Genomic DNA, 12393 nt, shown 5'->3' on the forward strand with positions numbered 1-12393 from the left:
TCCATAAGTAGAACATGACACTTTTGGGTGTATCTTGGTGTTTTTCAATTCACTATTTTGTATTCTATATAGACCAATCACTTAATACTGCATGTGTTGTGTTCATTGATTTACTGAAGTTTATTCACTGAAGTAAACAAAAAAAAACTTGTTCTGAATAGTTCTCACTCTTGTGATTAAAAACATTGATCCAAAGCTCAAATTGGAAGGCTGGTCTGTAAAAAGTTATGTAATAGCATAATGATAGCCAATACTGGTTCGAGGTTGATAACAACCTCAAACCAGGTTTGTTGATTGACAAAACCTTCACATTCACTTGCCTCTGTCAAGGTTACTGTGAATCCCCAACTAGGGGACATCAGCGGTGGCTGGGCTAGTTACAATGCACAGAGCGGTCAAGGTTGCAGAACATGCCACCTGGATCCAATGCTCCTACTGCAAACACATTCTGAACCCTATGATGACTTTCCTCCGAACGTCCATCCCTATTTTACAGGAGAGGAGACCTCAGGTAACACACCTTAGCTGCAGTGAGGACACACGGATAGCCGAGGCAAACAGACCTCGGTTGTATAACAACCTAAGACATGCTCTTCCATCCCTGCTATGGTGGAATACATTCATACACATACAGTTCCAGAGAAAACACATCTCACGAACAATCTTGATTTGCCAGCATTAGATCAACGCTGGAATGTCGATCACTCCAACAACTTAGGGGTCCATTGACTCTGTTTATCACATCTGTTATTTCAATTGCCTCACTGCTTTAGTAAATGATCTTTATTGAGGGATGCATTGAATCTATGTGAATTTTTATCATGGATGTTCCTATGGTTTTTTTTGTTTGATTACTATTTGATTGTCACTAAATTACAAAAAAGGGGGGGGGACTGCAATGGAAATTTATATTATATTGGTTTTATATTCTTGCCCCGATATATATATTACAATAATATTATGGCAGAGGTCTACGGAGAGTTCCCCGGACGTCGTGGCTTGGTTTTTGCCAGACATGCAACGGGAATGGTGGGACCTGATTGACAGATGTGAGCCTTTTTAATTTATATGCAATCAACTTAATTAGCCACATTTGTACAGCAATCAGGTTGTAGGTACAGTTCAAGGATGATTAAACCCAAAAGGATTCAGTGTGTGTTCATAAATGAATGATTTTAGAATTAGATTGTCGATTGTAGATTGCAAAAAATAAATGGGTTTAACTTCGCCACTATGGGTTGTTGAGTTAAGATTAAAGTATACATATAATGCATGTGCAGAAAGAGAATATATTTTAACTTATGCTGCTGCATTAGCTTAAGCAAATAGTCAAATTGAAATCTTCATCTTATCAACCAGAAACTGTGCTTCAAAAAACAAAAAAATGAAGCAGATGTGAGGTGTGGTATATACACACGTTCAGCTTTCAGATGATGACATTCAACGAAATATTAAAACTTAAATTTTCTTTTTTAATTCCTATGATTTAATTAGAATGATTTAATCTCTTAAAAGCTATTGATGAATCAAACTGTATGACTTCAAAAAGCAGGTTTGAGTTGAACCATGGATACGAAAGTCTGTGATCTGAAATGATGGACCACCAGAATGAGATCATACAGCAGCACTAAACATGTAGAAAAAATGAAGAAAATGAATAAACATGCAGTGAAGATAGATGTGTTCTGAATGGAGGGTCCCATTGAGTGGGTCCTAACAGCTGATGACAGGCCGTATGACAAATATATATGCAACGTCTGCTCGGCTCTCCTAACATTAGCCTGATAATGTAGCAGACATGACATATCATTACTTCCTGTTTTCACCCCCACAGCACAGCCTCAACCGCCCATCTGCTCACCAGTTCACTGAGGGACAATCGGACAGAGGAGCAATCAGGGAGGATTGTCAAATGCAGGAGCAAATATACTCTGCATAGATAATAACACAGTCTCAGTCACTACAGGACATATTGCTGGATTTATACCATTGAATGAACTCACCTATTTACTGTTTAATGCTGCAATAGTTGAACTGATGCAGATTTTAATCACAGGTAACAATGTCTAACTGTCAGGTGATGCTGTAAGTTTTGTTGAGCATAATTAAACTTACCATAATCTATTCAACTCTTGAAGATCACCAATAACCACCGATTATTTGACTGAACAGTTGAAAATAAAGGTTTCTGACTAACCAAGTCTTGCATAGGGTCAACCTGTGGTCCATTTGCGGCAGTTTGGTCATTTTTGGATCAATTTTAACTTTGTGTTAGAAGTCTTCTCTCACAGTTGAGCAGAAAAACAGTTGCTGTTCCTCAACTGAGAGCTCAACCCTGGAGCACTCTGACACGCTTCACATTTGAGGACATCACCTTCATTTGGTACTGCCCTACCTGAATAACATTGCTGTGTTGGGTCATGATATTGTACGAGGGTCGCTTTTCTGTTACTCGAAGACCCCCTAGTCTGGGGCAGTCGGAGGCGGCTTCAGCGCACGTTCGTCCCCCTAAGTACAGACTCTCAACGCAGTACACGGCTTTCCAAGTCCTGCTAATACACAGCTTTTACCAATCTAGAGTCAGTCTCAGCTGTCAATCATATATGACCCAGGTTTGATTGCATCAAATAACTAAATAATACCAAAATTAGCAAACAATCAGTATAAAAAGGTCTATCTAAACTGGCAGAAACAATCTTGGATAAACATGGGGTTCATTATCTATACTGCAGCCAGCCACCAGGGGGCACCACAGATAGTTTGGCTTCACTTTTAGGGAGCTGTCATATCATCCATATTTATATATAGAATTTATGTTAAACAGATGTGCTTGAAAACTTTGTGAAAACATAACCATGCCCATAACTATGTTAAAAGTGTATTCTTAGGATAGAGGTGGAGGCCATATTTCTCAACTGGGCCTCTAAAAATATTTTATTTGTTAAGCACCTACATGATCTCAAGACACTTGACATAGTAAGGTCTATACCCATATATGTCCATCAACTTGCACTATGTACGGCCACGCATGAACAAAATAGCATCTGGAGCCAACCACGCTGATATTTGATTTTGAGTTAAGACAGTTTGTCAATATCATCACTTATGATTATTGTAGATTTTAATTGTTCCTCTATTCCTGGCAGCCAAGAGAAACTTTTTTCTTTGAAATATGAGCGAAATGAAATAAATTTAACCAAATAGTAATTGTTTCCTTTCTGAATTATTATAATCACGTTGGTATTAAAGTGCTGCGTTTCTTAAACAGTATCACAAACAACCCAAATCAAGAGTACCCAGAACAAAGGGGGGTGGGAATGAGTTGAGACACAAAAGAGAGATAAGACTGACAAACAAGCAGGGGCATTGTTTCAAGGGGGGACCTGACTCCTCTCTTGGTTGGCCACTGTGCTTGGTAGGTCAGTTAAAAATAGTACAAGTCTCCACGATTGAGGCTAATCTTTGCAGATGGGATGTGTGCAGCGCAGCGGTGGTAGCAGCAGGGATGGATGTAGTCTCAGGACACTGCAACAGAGCATGTAAACCTGTCCTACACAGACACACAGACTCTCCCAGAAATGTCAACTCCAGACGGTTTTCTTTCGAATTGCTCTCATCTTGAATCAGTCATTTTGCACTTTGGTTTGTGTCTCAATACGTGCATGCAGTGGGGGTAAATGGAGTTGCTTAGCAACTTCAGGCCACACAGCCCCTTTCCTGTTTCTACCCCTTCCAAAAATAACCACCCCCTGTGCATGCCCTTTTCCCTTCTCTCTATTCAAGCACACATGCACACATTATTTAAGACTGCCTTTATTCTGTGGTTGAATACCGAGACTATGACTATACTGCTGAATACTGGTCTAAATTATATATATATATGAACAGATAAAGATCGAAACCCAAAGCTTTTACATGTGCACTTGTGGGTTCATGTATTGAAGACTTACTTAAAGAAGAAAGCTCATCAATTGTATTTAATTTAAGTTGGGGACCACAGTGCACTTTTAGAAAAAAATGACTGTTCTACTCAGAAAATTACCACTTAATGTTATTTGAATGGAAAATAACAATGAAAAGTATTGGAAGGGCATTGCACACCCTGCGTTGTATATGCCCCAATCACACATTATTAAGTTTATATTAAGGCCATCAAATAGTGACATTATCAAGAAATAATTTATAGCATATAATAAAGAATGAATGCTTACTATAAATAAGGTGTAGTTCACATGTCTACTAAAATAATAGAATTGAATTACCACGGCATATCATGTCTTTCCTCATTCCTACCTTATGATCATAACTATTCTTAAATCTATATATGTAGTCCTATAAGAGGCAGAGATAAGGTGAAAGACACATTTTGATCGATGCAGGACTTCATTTTCTTGTTGCACTTTGAAAAAAATTGCACTTTGACAACCAGTCATTTAATGCACTTTCAGTAGAAAGTCACTGATTCTGAGTCGGCTTTGTGCTGACAAAGGCAGAAAAGTTCTTCAACTTCAAACCACCAACATCCATCTCGATTGTCAGACCACTCTATCTGTTCCCCTCATTACTCCTGCATCCACATAATTTTTTGAATTATCTTCTTTTAGTTGCTGTTTTCCTTTCCATTTCTCTTGGTTTCTCCGAGACCAATAGTGGAACTTTTCAAGTTATCAGCGATACGTTTCTTTTTTTGTAACAACAACATTTGTGTCTTTGTTTTGGTAGATGTGACAGAGATTCCTCTCTCACTGTGTTTCAAAGTTACGGTGTCAGGAGAAAAATTTAAGTGCTACTACAATTTCCTGAGCCTCATTCTTCCTCTGGAAGCTCTGGGCATGAAATCCCCTACACCCTGAGATGGAATAAAATAAATATTTCATGTCATGCAATAGAACCATTCACACAAACAGTTGCCGTGTTGAAACTCTTTTAAATTCATTAAGCAGCTTCTTGTATAGGGGAACCTGAGGCTTTAAAGAGCCCTTCCTGCACACACCGTGACGCCTGCACATTGACAGTATGTTAATGATGTGGACAGTGCGTTAGACACCACTCAGCCCTCGAATAAACATGACAGCGCTCTGATCTGTAAAGCTGAGGCGGTGTACGAGCCATTGGCGGGCTAGTCAGATATGTGAGATTTAGACTGATGACGACGCTCCCCGAGGGCTGCGCAACAGAATGTTCAAGCTAATTTCTAATTAGCAACCTCTATTGACGAAATAAAAGCCGATTTGGCCAGGTGTCCTCATAATTAATTAAATTACCAATGAACACAGGGTGGAATTATAACCACGTACAGCCAACTCTGTGCTGCAGCCACGCGTCCCAGAGGAAAACGGAGGAGAGAGATTAAAGCATTAAGGAAGGCCACATGAAGGGCACAAATATCCAGACTAAATCGCACATTTTCTAATACCTCAACGAATGTGCAGAGATTTTATCTATGATCATGTTTATGATTACAGCCCTCATTTAGCATTTCGTTGGTTGGCTTTATCATCATGTGCCTCTTGATAAGTAGATTGGTATCTCACAGAGATTTCTATAACGACGTGTGTGTTTGTGTGTGTGTGAGAGAGAGAGAGCTTCATTAGGTATGCTTTCATGTATATTTTAAAAGGTGTTAAGTGCAACGATTTCACACCAATAAAACATATCCATAAACATTCGTAGACATTAGCCTGGCAGCCTCTCATACTGCATTTTCCATGATGTGATACTGGGTCGGATTTGGCTGAAAATGCAGAAGTGCTTAATGTCACTCTGTCAGATGGTGTAGCGAGTGGAGGGCTGTTTGGTGGAGGTGGTAGGGGATGCAAGTTGCAAATAAAATAATTTCCAACTTGCATCTAATTTTCTTTCCTTTTGCATCAGTTGATAATACTGCAATCATCAACAATAGTCCATGTTCATGCTTGTGGCCCAATCAAACAGAAGCAGACGTCTAAACCAGATCATCGAAATAAAGTTCTTGTTTTGTCATTTCACCAGGAAGGAACTTGCTGAGAATCAAAACCAAAACTTTTGATTTTTACTGGACTCTAAAAAGGTAAATTCTGTTTCAGGTACAAGTAAAAATATGGATTTATTCAATAGATGTGAAAGGAGGAAAAATGGCCTCATTGTACTATGATACTATGTTACTAAAGTAGTTCAAGTTTGTTCAAGACAGGAATTAACTGAGTTGTCTACAATGTGTTCTATAACCCCTTAAATTTGAAGTTATATGTTGAATTAAATCTGACTTTCCCTTGAGACACATTTGAACTGATGATACCACTCCAGGTTTACACGTTTTGGTATTATTTCTGCCAAGATGTCACAGTTAATGTGTTGATAAAATCTTGATACTTATTAATAATATATTGATGGTTTAATATAACATTTTTAATTAAAATGTTTGCTTAAGCAAATGCTGACTTTTATTATTCCCTTCAAACATTTTGATTGTATCACATTCAGATTCAATATTTTCTTATTCCAGCTTCATGCTGTGCATTTCTGAAATATTTAAACCAGAGACCAAATGTACTGAGGATCAAATGTAAATATTCACCCTAACAATATTTGATATTCATTTCTTTGTTCTGCAGTGGTATATCTGTCTCTCTTTATATATGTGGCATCTCTGGAAGCCTGAACAACATGACTTGACTGCCAAACAACTGTGTGGCAATGGCAATAACATTGGATGAAATGACTGCAAAGAAGTTCACTCACAGGTGAGGGTAGGGCTGGGCGATAAAATTGATAAAGATAATTATCTCGAAATATCTTCTCCATGCTAGAGAATGGTCAATACAACGTCGATTCATTCCATCCATGTCTTGACACACAACACAAACAGCCATCGATGAAGAGAATAGCGCCGCAGCGAACCAATCGAGTGGCTGAAATAGAGTTACACCAACATTAGGTTAGATAGATGCACACAGCAGAGACTGTAGGAAATGGACGGCTCTGTATCGATGCAGTGAAAGAACATAATGGATTCATGTTTTCTGCTGCACTGATTGTTTAAACGGATTTCAAAAGCTGAATAATTAAAATTCTTGCTGCTTCAGGATCAGGACAGAACCTCATTAAAAGGTCCAGCTGTCCTGTTCGGAATCTACTGTCAGAGTCTGCTTCCTTCTCACTCCTCCTCTGACCTCAGTCACTTTACACTTCAACAATAAACACCATCGCTGATCACGAATCATTAGAACACGTGCAGGACTGACGTTTACTTTGTGCTTGAGTCGCTTTAGAGTTTATGAGAGATATGTTTAAACCTGACACAACAACACAAGACGTATAGCATGCGCAAAGCCAGGACATCAAGATTTAAGGGACCGGAGCGATCCAGAATCATGATCCGACATCATGATTAATAGATAAATACATGTGAACATCAGTTATTGTGTAAAGAGGGACAGTGTTGAGCAGACAAACACAAACACACACACTCACTCACCCCTGCAGACAAAGAAGTTTCCTCCCGCAGATTATGACGCAACGCAGCATTTTAAGTTCATTGTTGCAGAAGAAGCGATGCCCCGATTATTCAGTAACTTAAATATGAATTCAGCGGATATATATAAAGATCAGTTCTACGTGTGTGTCATTGGAAAAAAACAGAGGATTAAAGTCTCCTGTTGACCTGCACAGAGTAATGCGCCTCAGTGCAGTGGAACTGATTTGATTTATATTGTGATATATATTGATATCGACTGATGTGATTTGACTTGATGAGATTTTTCTCCACACCCTCAGCCCTGTAGGTGAGGGTATGTCTGGTCTGTTCCCTAGACACATTTTCCTTTAAAATACCAACAATATGGCTGCGATATGTAAAAAATCTTAGAATGTAATTTGATATACAGATCTTTACACATATCGTTCCTCTTTACTAATTACTCATTTTACCAGCCGTGTAAGTCTTAGAAATGTCCGTGGCAGTCAATATCCCCTTTAGCTTTCAGGATCCTCTTACTGAACTGTAAGCTGCGAGCAAAAGCCTTATGCAAAGTTTGAGTCTGTGCACAAAACTGTAAACTCTTCTTTTGACTCTTTCTGTGCTCTTTGACATGATTTATGTGAAGGTGGTATATTGGGTCTGTGATGTCTGGGTACGATTTGAATTTGACATTTCTGGTCGATGTGATACATGTCATATCAAAAGTACTTTCCCAGAACAGTAGAGACCATTCTTATCGGTAAATCATATTTTTTTGTCATTCTGTATTTATTTACCCTATTTTGTTTCAGGTTATCTGTCCTCCATGTTTGTGTGTGTTGCATTTATGCACATTAACTGGCTGCATCCTGTGCTGTGTGTATGAACCTGTCGTGCCACCCAAAGAGGATTAGTATTGCCTAAAAGAGTAATGTGTTTTAAAATAAACAATTTAGTGTAATATAAAATGATGACACTGCATGTAACAGGCTTTGAGCTACCACATCTGATGAGTCATCCTATGTTCACGTCAAGCCAAAGCTATATACAAAAATCCCACACTGTTGGGGCGCTTCTTGTGCTGGTTCTTGTGCTGCCATGAAAATCCCATTACACTTTACATTTAATCAGCTACGGTAAAATGGCTGCAGCCTTACAGTCAACTCTACTGTATTTACAAAGGCTGATTCATAAAAATAAGCGTAATATGACATACTTTGAAAAAAGGTCAGAGGTCACTGAACATCAGCGCTTGTAGAGAGATGATTGAAGCTGGTATAAATGTTCAATTATTATGTAGCTTTAGGGAGTCTGACTTAAGCTAGAAGCTTAGTCTAGTGAAAGGGCAAACAGAGACCATATTGAAACACATTGAACAAACAAGCGTTATGACTGATGTGCACAGCATACACCATGAACTGAAAAAAAAGTATGTTTCTTCAGAGCAGGATGACTTCACTTTCCTCAAATTTATGCAAATCTTTCACTATACAAATGGCTGTGTGGCTGCTTGACTTCAGAAAAACAGTAATCATTCCTCCATGCCCCGTGAGCACAACTATGTAATGAGAACAGATCTCCAGCATAACACAAAATCTGTGCCTGCATGAGCGCAAACTCTGAGCCCTACACGCTGTTTTTCTTTGGTAGAGTTTTTAATCATCTTGCATTTTTCTGTGAACCAAATGAGGCCACGCAACGTGTGTGGGGACTTGGGAGTGGAGGGAGAGTGAAGGGGGAAAGATGGAAGGGATGCTGGAAGAAAACAACGTTTGTCCTCAAAGGGAATGACAATCTGCCTTTCAAATTCACTGTAAAGAGACAAGTTTTTGATGGATTGTTGCCGTCATTTGTCGTTTTTCCTGAAGCATGTCTTGTGACCAAGGTCAAACAATCTTGACTCATCCCCGTACGTGGTTTAAATTCCTCACTGTGCGCATGTTTACTCAATGCCTTTCAGCTAGCCAAACAGAGAGCGGCATCATGGGAACAGTATTGTTCATGGATTTTCAGAGATGCAGGTGAATGACGCCTTGGGAGCAGGGATAAAACAGAGGAAAGAAAGGAGAAGATGGAGGCGGGAAAATTATGCTACCTTACACCATCATGACAACCCCAGAGGACAGCACACCAGAAGAGGAGCAGGAGATTGAGAAAACGCCCCTGTGCCACCCACTACCGCTCAAGGCTGAGATAAAGGAAGGAGGGAGGGAGGGAGGGAGAGGAGGACAAAGATAAAGGTTGGAGGAAGATGAAAGATGAAAACTGAGGCACGCACCCCACAGGAAGCTCTGACATCACATCAGAAAGGAAGTTAATTTAAACCTCAGTAAGTGTACAGATGGAAAATAATAAATTACTGATGGAGTTCCACGGTGACGGTACAGGCCAGAGCCGACTCTGTGTTGGTTTGCTAGAACAGTCATTATAGCCATGCATCTAATGTTAACAGCAGAGCAGGTCCTGTGTCAGAGCAGCTTAAATCCATGCCTAAGGCTCTGGAGCTCCACTGGTTTACTGGCCCACCAGCTAGCCGACTGTGCTTCAGGTCTGAATCACTAACCGCACAGACCAAAAGGACGAGAACAAGCAGGGCTGCAGACCTGGAGGATCACACTAGAGGCTAAGAGACTCTATACGTACACATGTGCGATAAGATGAGGACAACACTCTTCTGGGCACATTCATCAAACGGTTATGTGAGGAACTGAGCAGCCCACTGAATGACACTGGGACGAATCAGGTGATAAAAACAGTAGCAAGGAGCAGCATGTCAGTCAACACCCTGCTGAGAAAGAGGAGCAGAGGTTCTTCACTGTCTCTGGTGACAAAAAGCCTCAGAGTGTTGATGTCGTTAGGTGACTTCAAGCTCCTCAAAGCTAGAAATAAACATGGTTACATCACAACATGCTCCGACTTCAAGAGTGTGATGTTCATCCTGACACCATCAACAGCGGCTAGAAAGGAGGCACTCAAATATTCTACTGAACAATAACATTACAAAAAGGCTCGCCGTGAACTAGACTGTACTTTGTAGAGGTAAAAAAGGATTATTTGAACAGTGGTGCCTCTTAGTAGGAGATGGGATGCTAACAGTGATCCCCATAGTCATGCCCACTTCTTAAGACCGCTCACTGTGTCACCGCATTAATACTGCCACAAAAGGTTATTAGGCAAAACAATTTGTTTGACCAACAAATCAATAGCATTAAATCCTGGTGAAGGCAGTTTAAAAGGGCAGGGTGCAGCCTATTGGGGCAGATTAATTCATTGATTAGTATGTTGATAGATGTTGTAACTAATCATAAGTTGTTTTGTCAATTAAATGCCTATTATTGTTTTAGACCCCTAAGTAGTATCTTCTAGAACTGGGTTCCGGTTCACATTTGAACCGGTGCAGGTACATAGAATTAGGGACCGGTATCTAACACTACGCTTTTCCGGTAGTGTTGGTCTTTACCAGGTACTTTTACAGGTATCTTGATGCATCTAGAATAGATAGGTAACCTCCTCCTATCTGTATCGAAGTCCCAGAACTTGAGGGAAAGGTAATGTGGCACAAACAAACTCCGCTGTTCAGGGTTCTGTGCAGCTGCGTAGCTCGAGTACTGCAGGTTTCAGATAGAAGGCAGCAACCAGCATAATCACAGGCATGTTTAGAACACCTACTGCATTAGTTAATATAAATCTTCAGGTGGAGACACAGCAATACTGAATGATCATTTTGACGCAAAATACAATATTCCTCAACCTGCACAGCCTATTCCCCCTCGCTTCAAAAGCCTCTATTATCCTCTGTGAAACGTATGTATTTCAATGATACAGTACAGTAGGTAAAATATAAAACGTTTTTGAATGTCAATAAACAAGACACAATAAACAATGCATCAAAAACTTCCTGGCAAAAATGAATATAAATATCATTTACATCCTTGTCAGGTAGAAAACTGCACAGTCAATATCAAAGAAAAGTTAGTTTGTTTCTGTAAACTTTCCAATCCCTGTATGTTCCTCTGAAAACAGCTGCTTATTTAATTATTTCTCCACAGCTGATGAAATAATCCATTAATGACATTACAGTCTCCCTATTTTCTTCCAAGTCCAGTTTCCCCATTTTCCTCTACAAAATAAATGTATTAACTGATAGTCATTTTTTGTGGTTAAATTCTGACAACTTCCTTTTAATAATAAACCAGCCAAACCAAAAGAAAAGCATACACAATTAAGGAAATTAATAGTTTATGTAGCTGGTAACATAAAGAGGGTAAATATAAACTAATATTGAGGAATTGCAGTTATCTCACAGTGTTAACAGCTGAGGAAATTACACAGAATCAAATCCAAGATCCTTTAACGCTCCTCACTGAATAGATTCTAGAGATTAATTTGCGGAAATGCTGATTGAGTGAGAGTCATAAACAAACACTTAGTCACCAGGCAACACTGCAGCTGCTCACTGAATAAACTTCATCTCATTTCCTCTAGAAAGAAACCCCAAAGAGGTACCATGCGTGTGATACTTCATCCTCACTTAAATTAAAAAACAAACAGACATCTGTCAGTTTGATATCTAAGCAGGACGATGCCCCAATCCACATATACATAACAATTAAAACTAATTAGCTCTTTAGTTCTCTTTCATCAGCTGCAGGGCACAAGTAGGAAAAATGAAAGAAAAGAATCGCTGACTGTGACCAAGACGCCTCGTATCTTTACTGGCATGCACATAATGAAGTCCTGCAGAGAGCAATGGATATAGATGAGAGTGGGTGTGACAGAAACTGAAGCTGTAGAAATTGAAGGAGGACAAAAAAGAAGTAGGAGCGAGAAAGAGAGACTTGACAGTGGTGCCTGAGCTTGTAACTCAGTTAACCTAACTCTCATTATTCACAACCAATCTCTGAAGTTACATTATTAGGGTTTTTTTATAACCCCCTTAGATAGATTATTATTCT

The 12393-nt window shown here is 39.4% G+C and overlaps 1 protein-coding gene across 1 annotated transcript in view; it reads right to left on the minus strand.

Annotated features, from left to right (window-relative positions):
- Nucleotides 1–12393, minus strand: part of asic2 (acid-sensing (proton-gated) ion channel 2) — a 355981-nt gene that overhangs the window by 269624 nt on the left and 73964 nt on the right. The gene's annotated exons all lie outside the window — the stretch shown is intronic.

Source organism: Platichthys flesus, chromosome 16 (genome assembly GCF_949316205.1).
Source record: "Platichthys flesus chromosome 16, fPlaFle2.1, whole genome shotgun sequence".
Taxonomy (NCBI): domain Eukaryota; kingdom Metazoa; phylum Chordata; class Actinopteri; order Pleuronectiformes; family Pleuronectidae; genus Platichthys; species Platichthys flesus.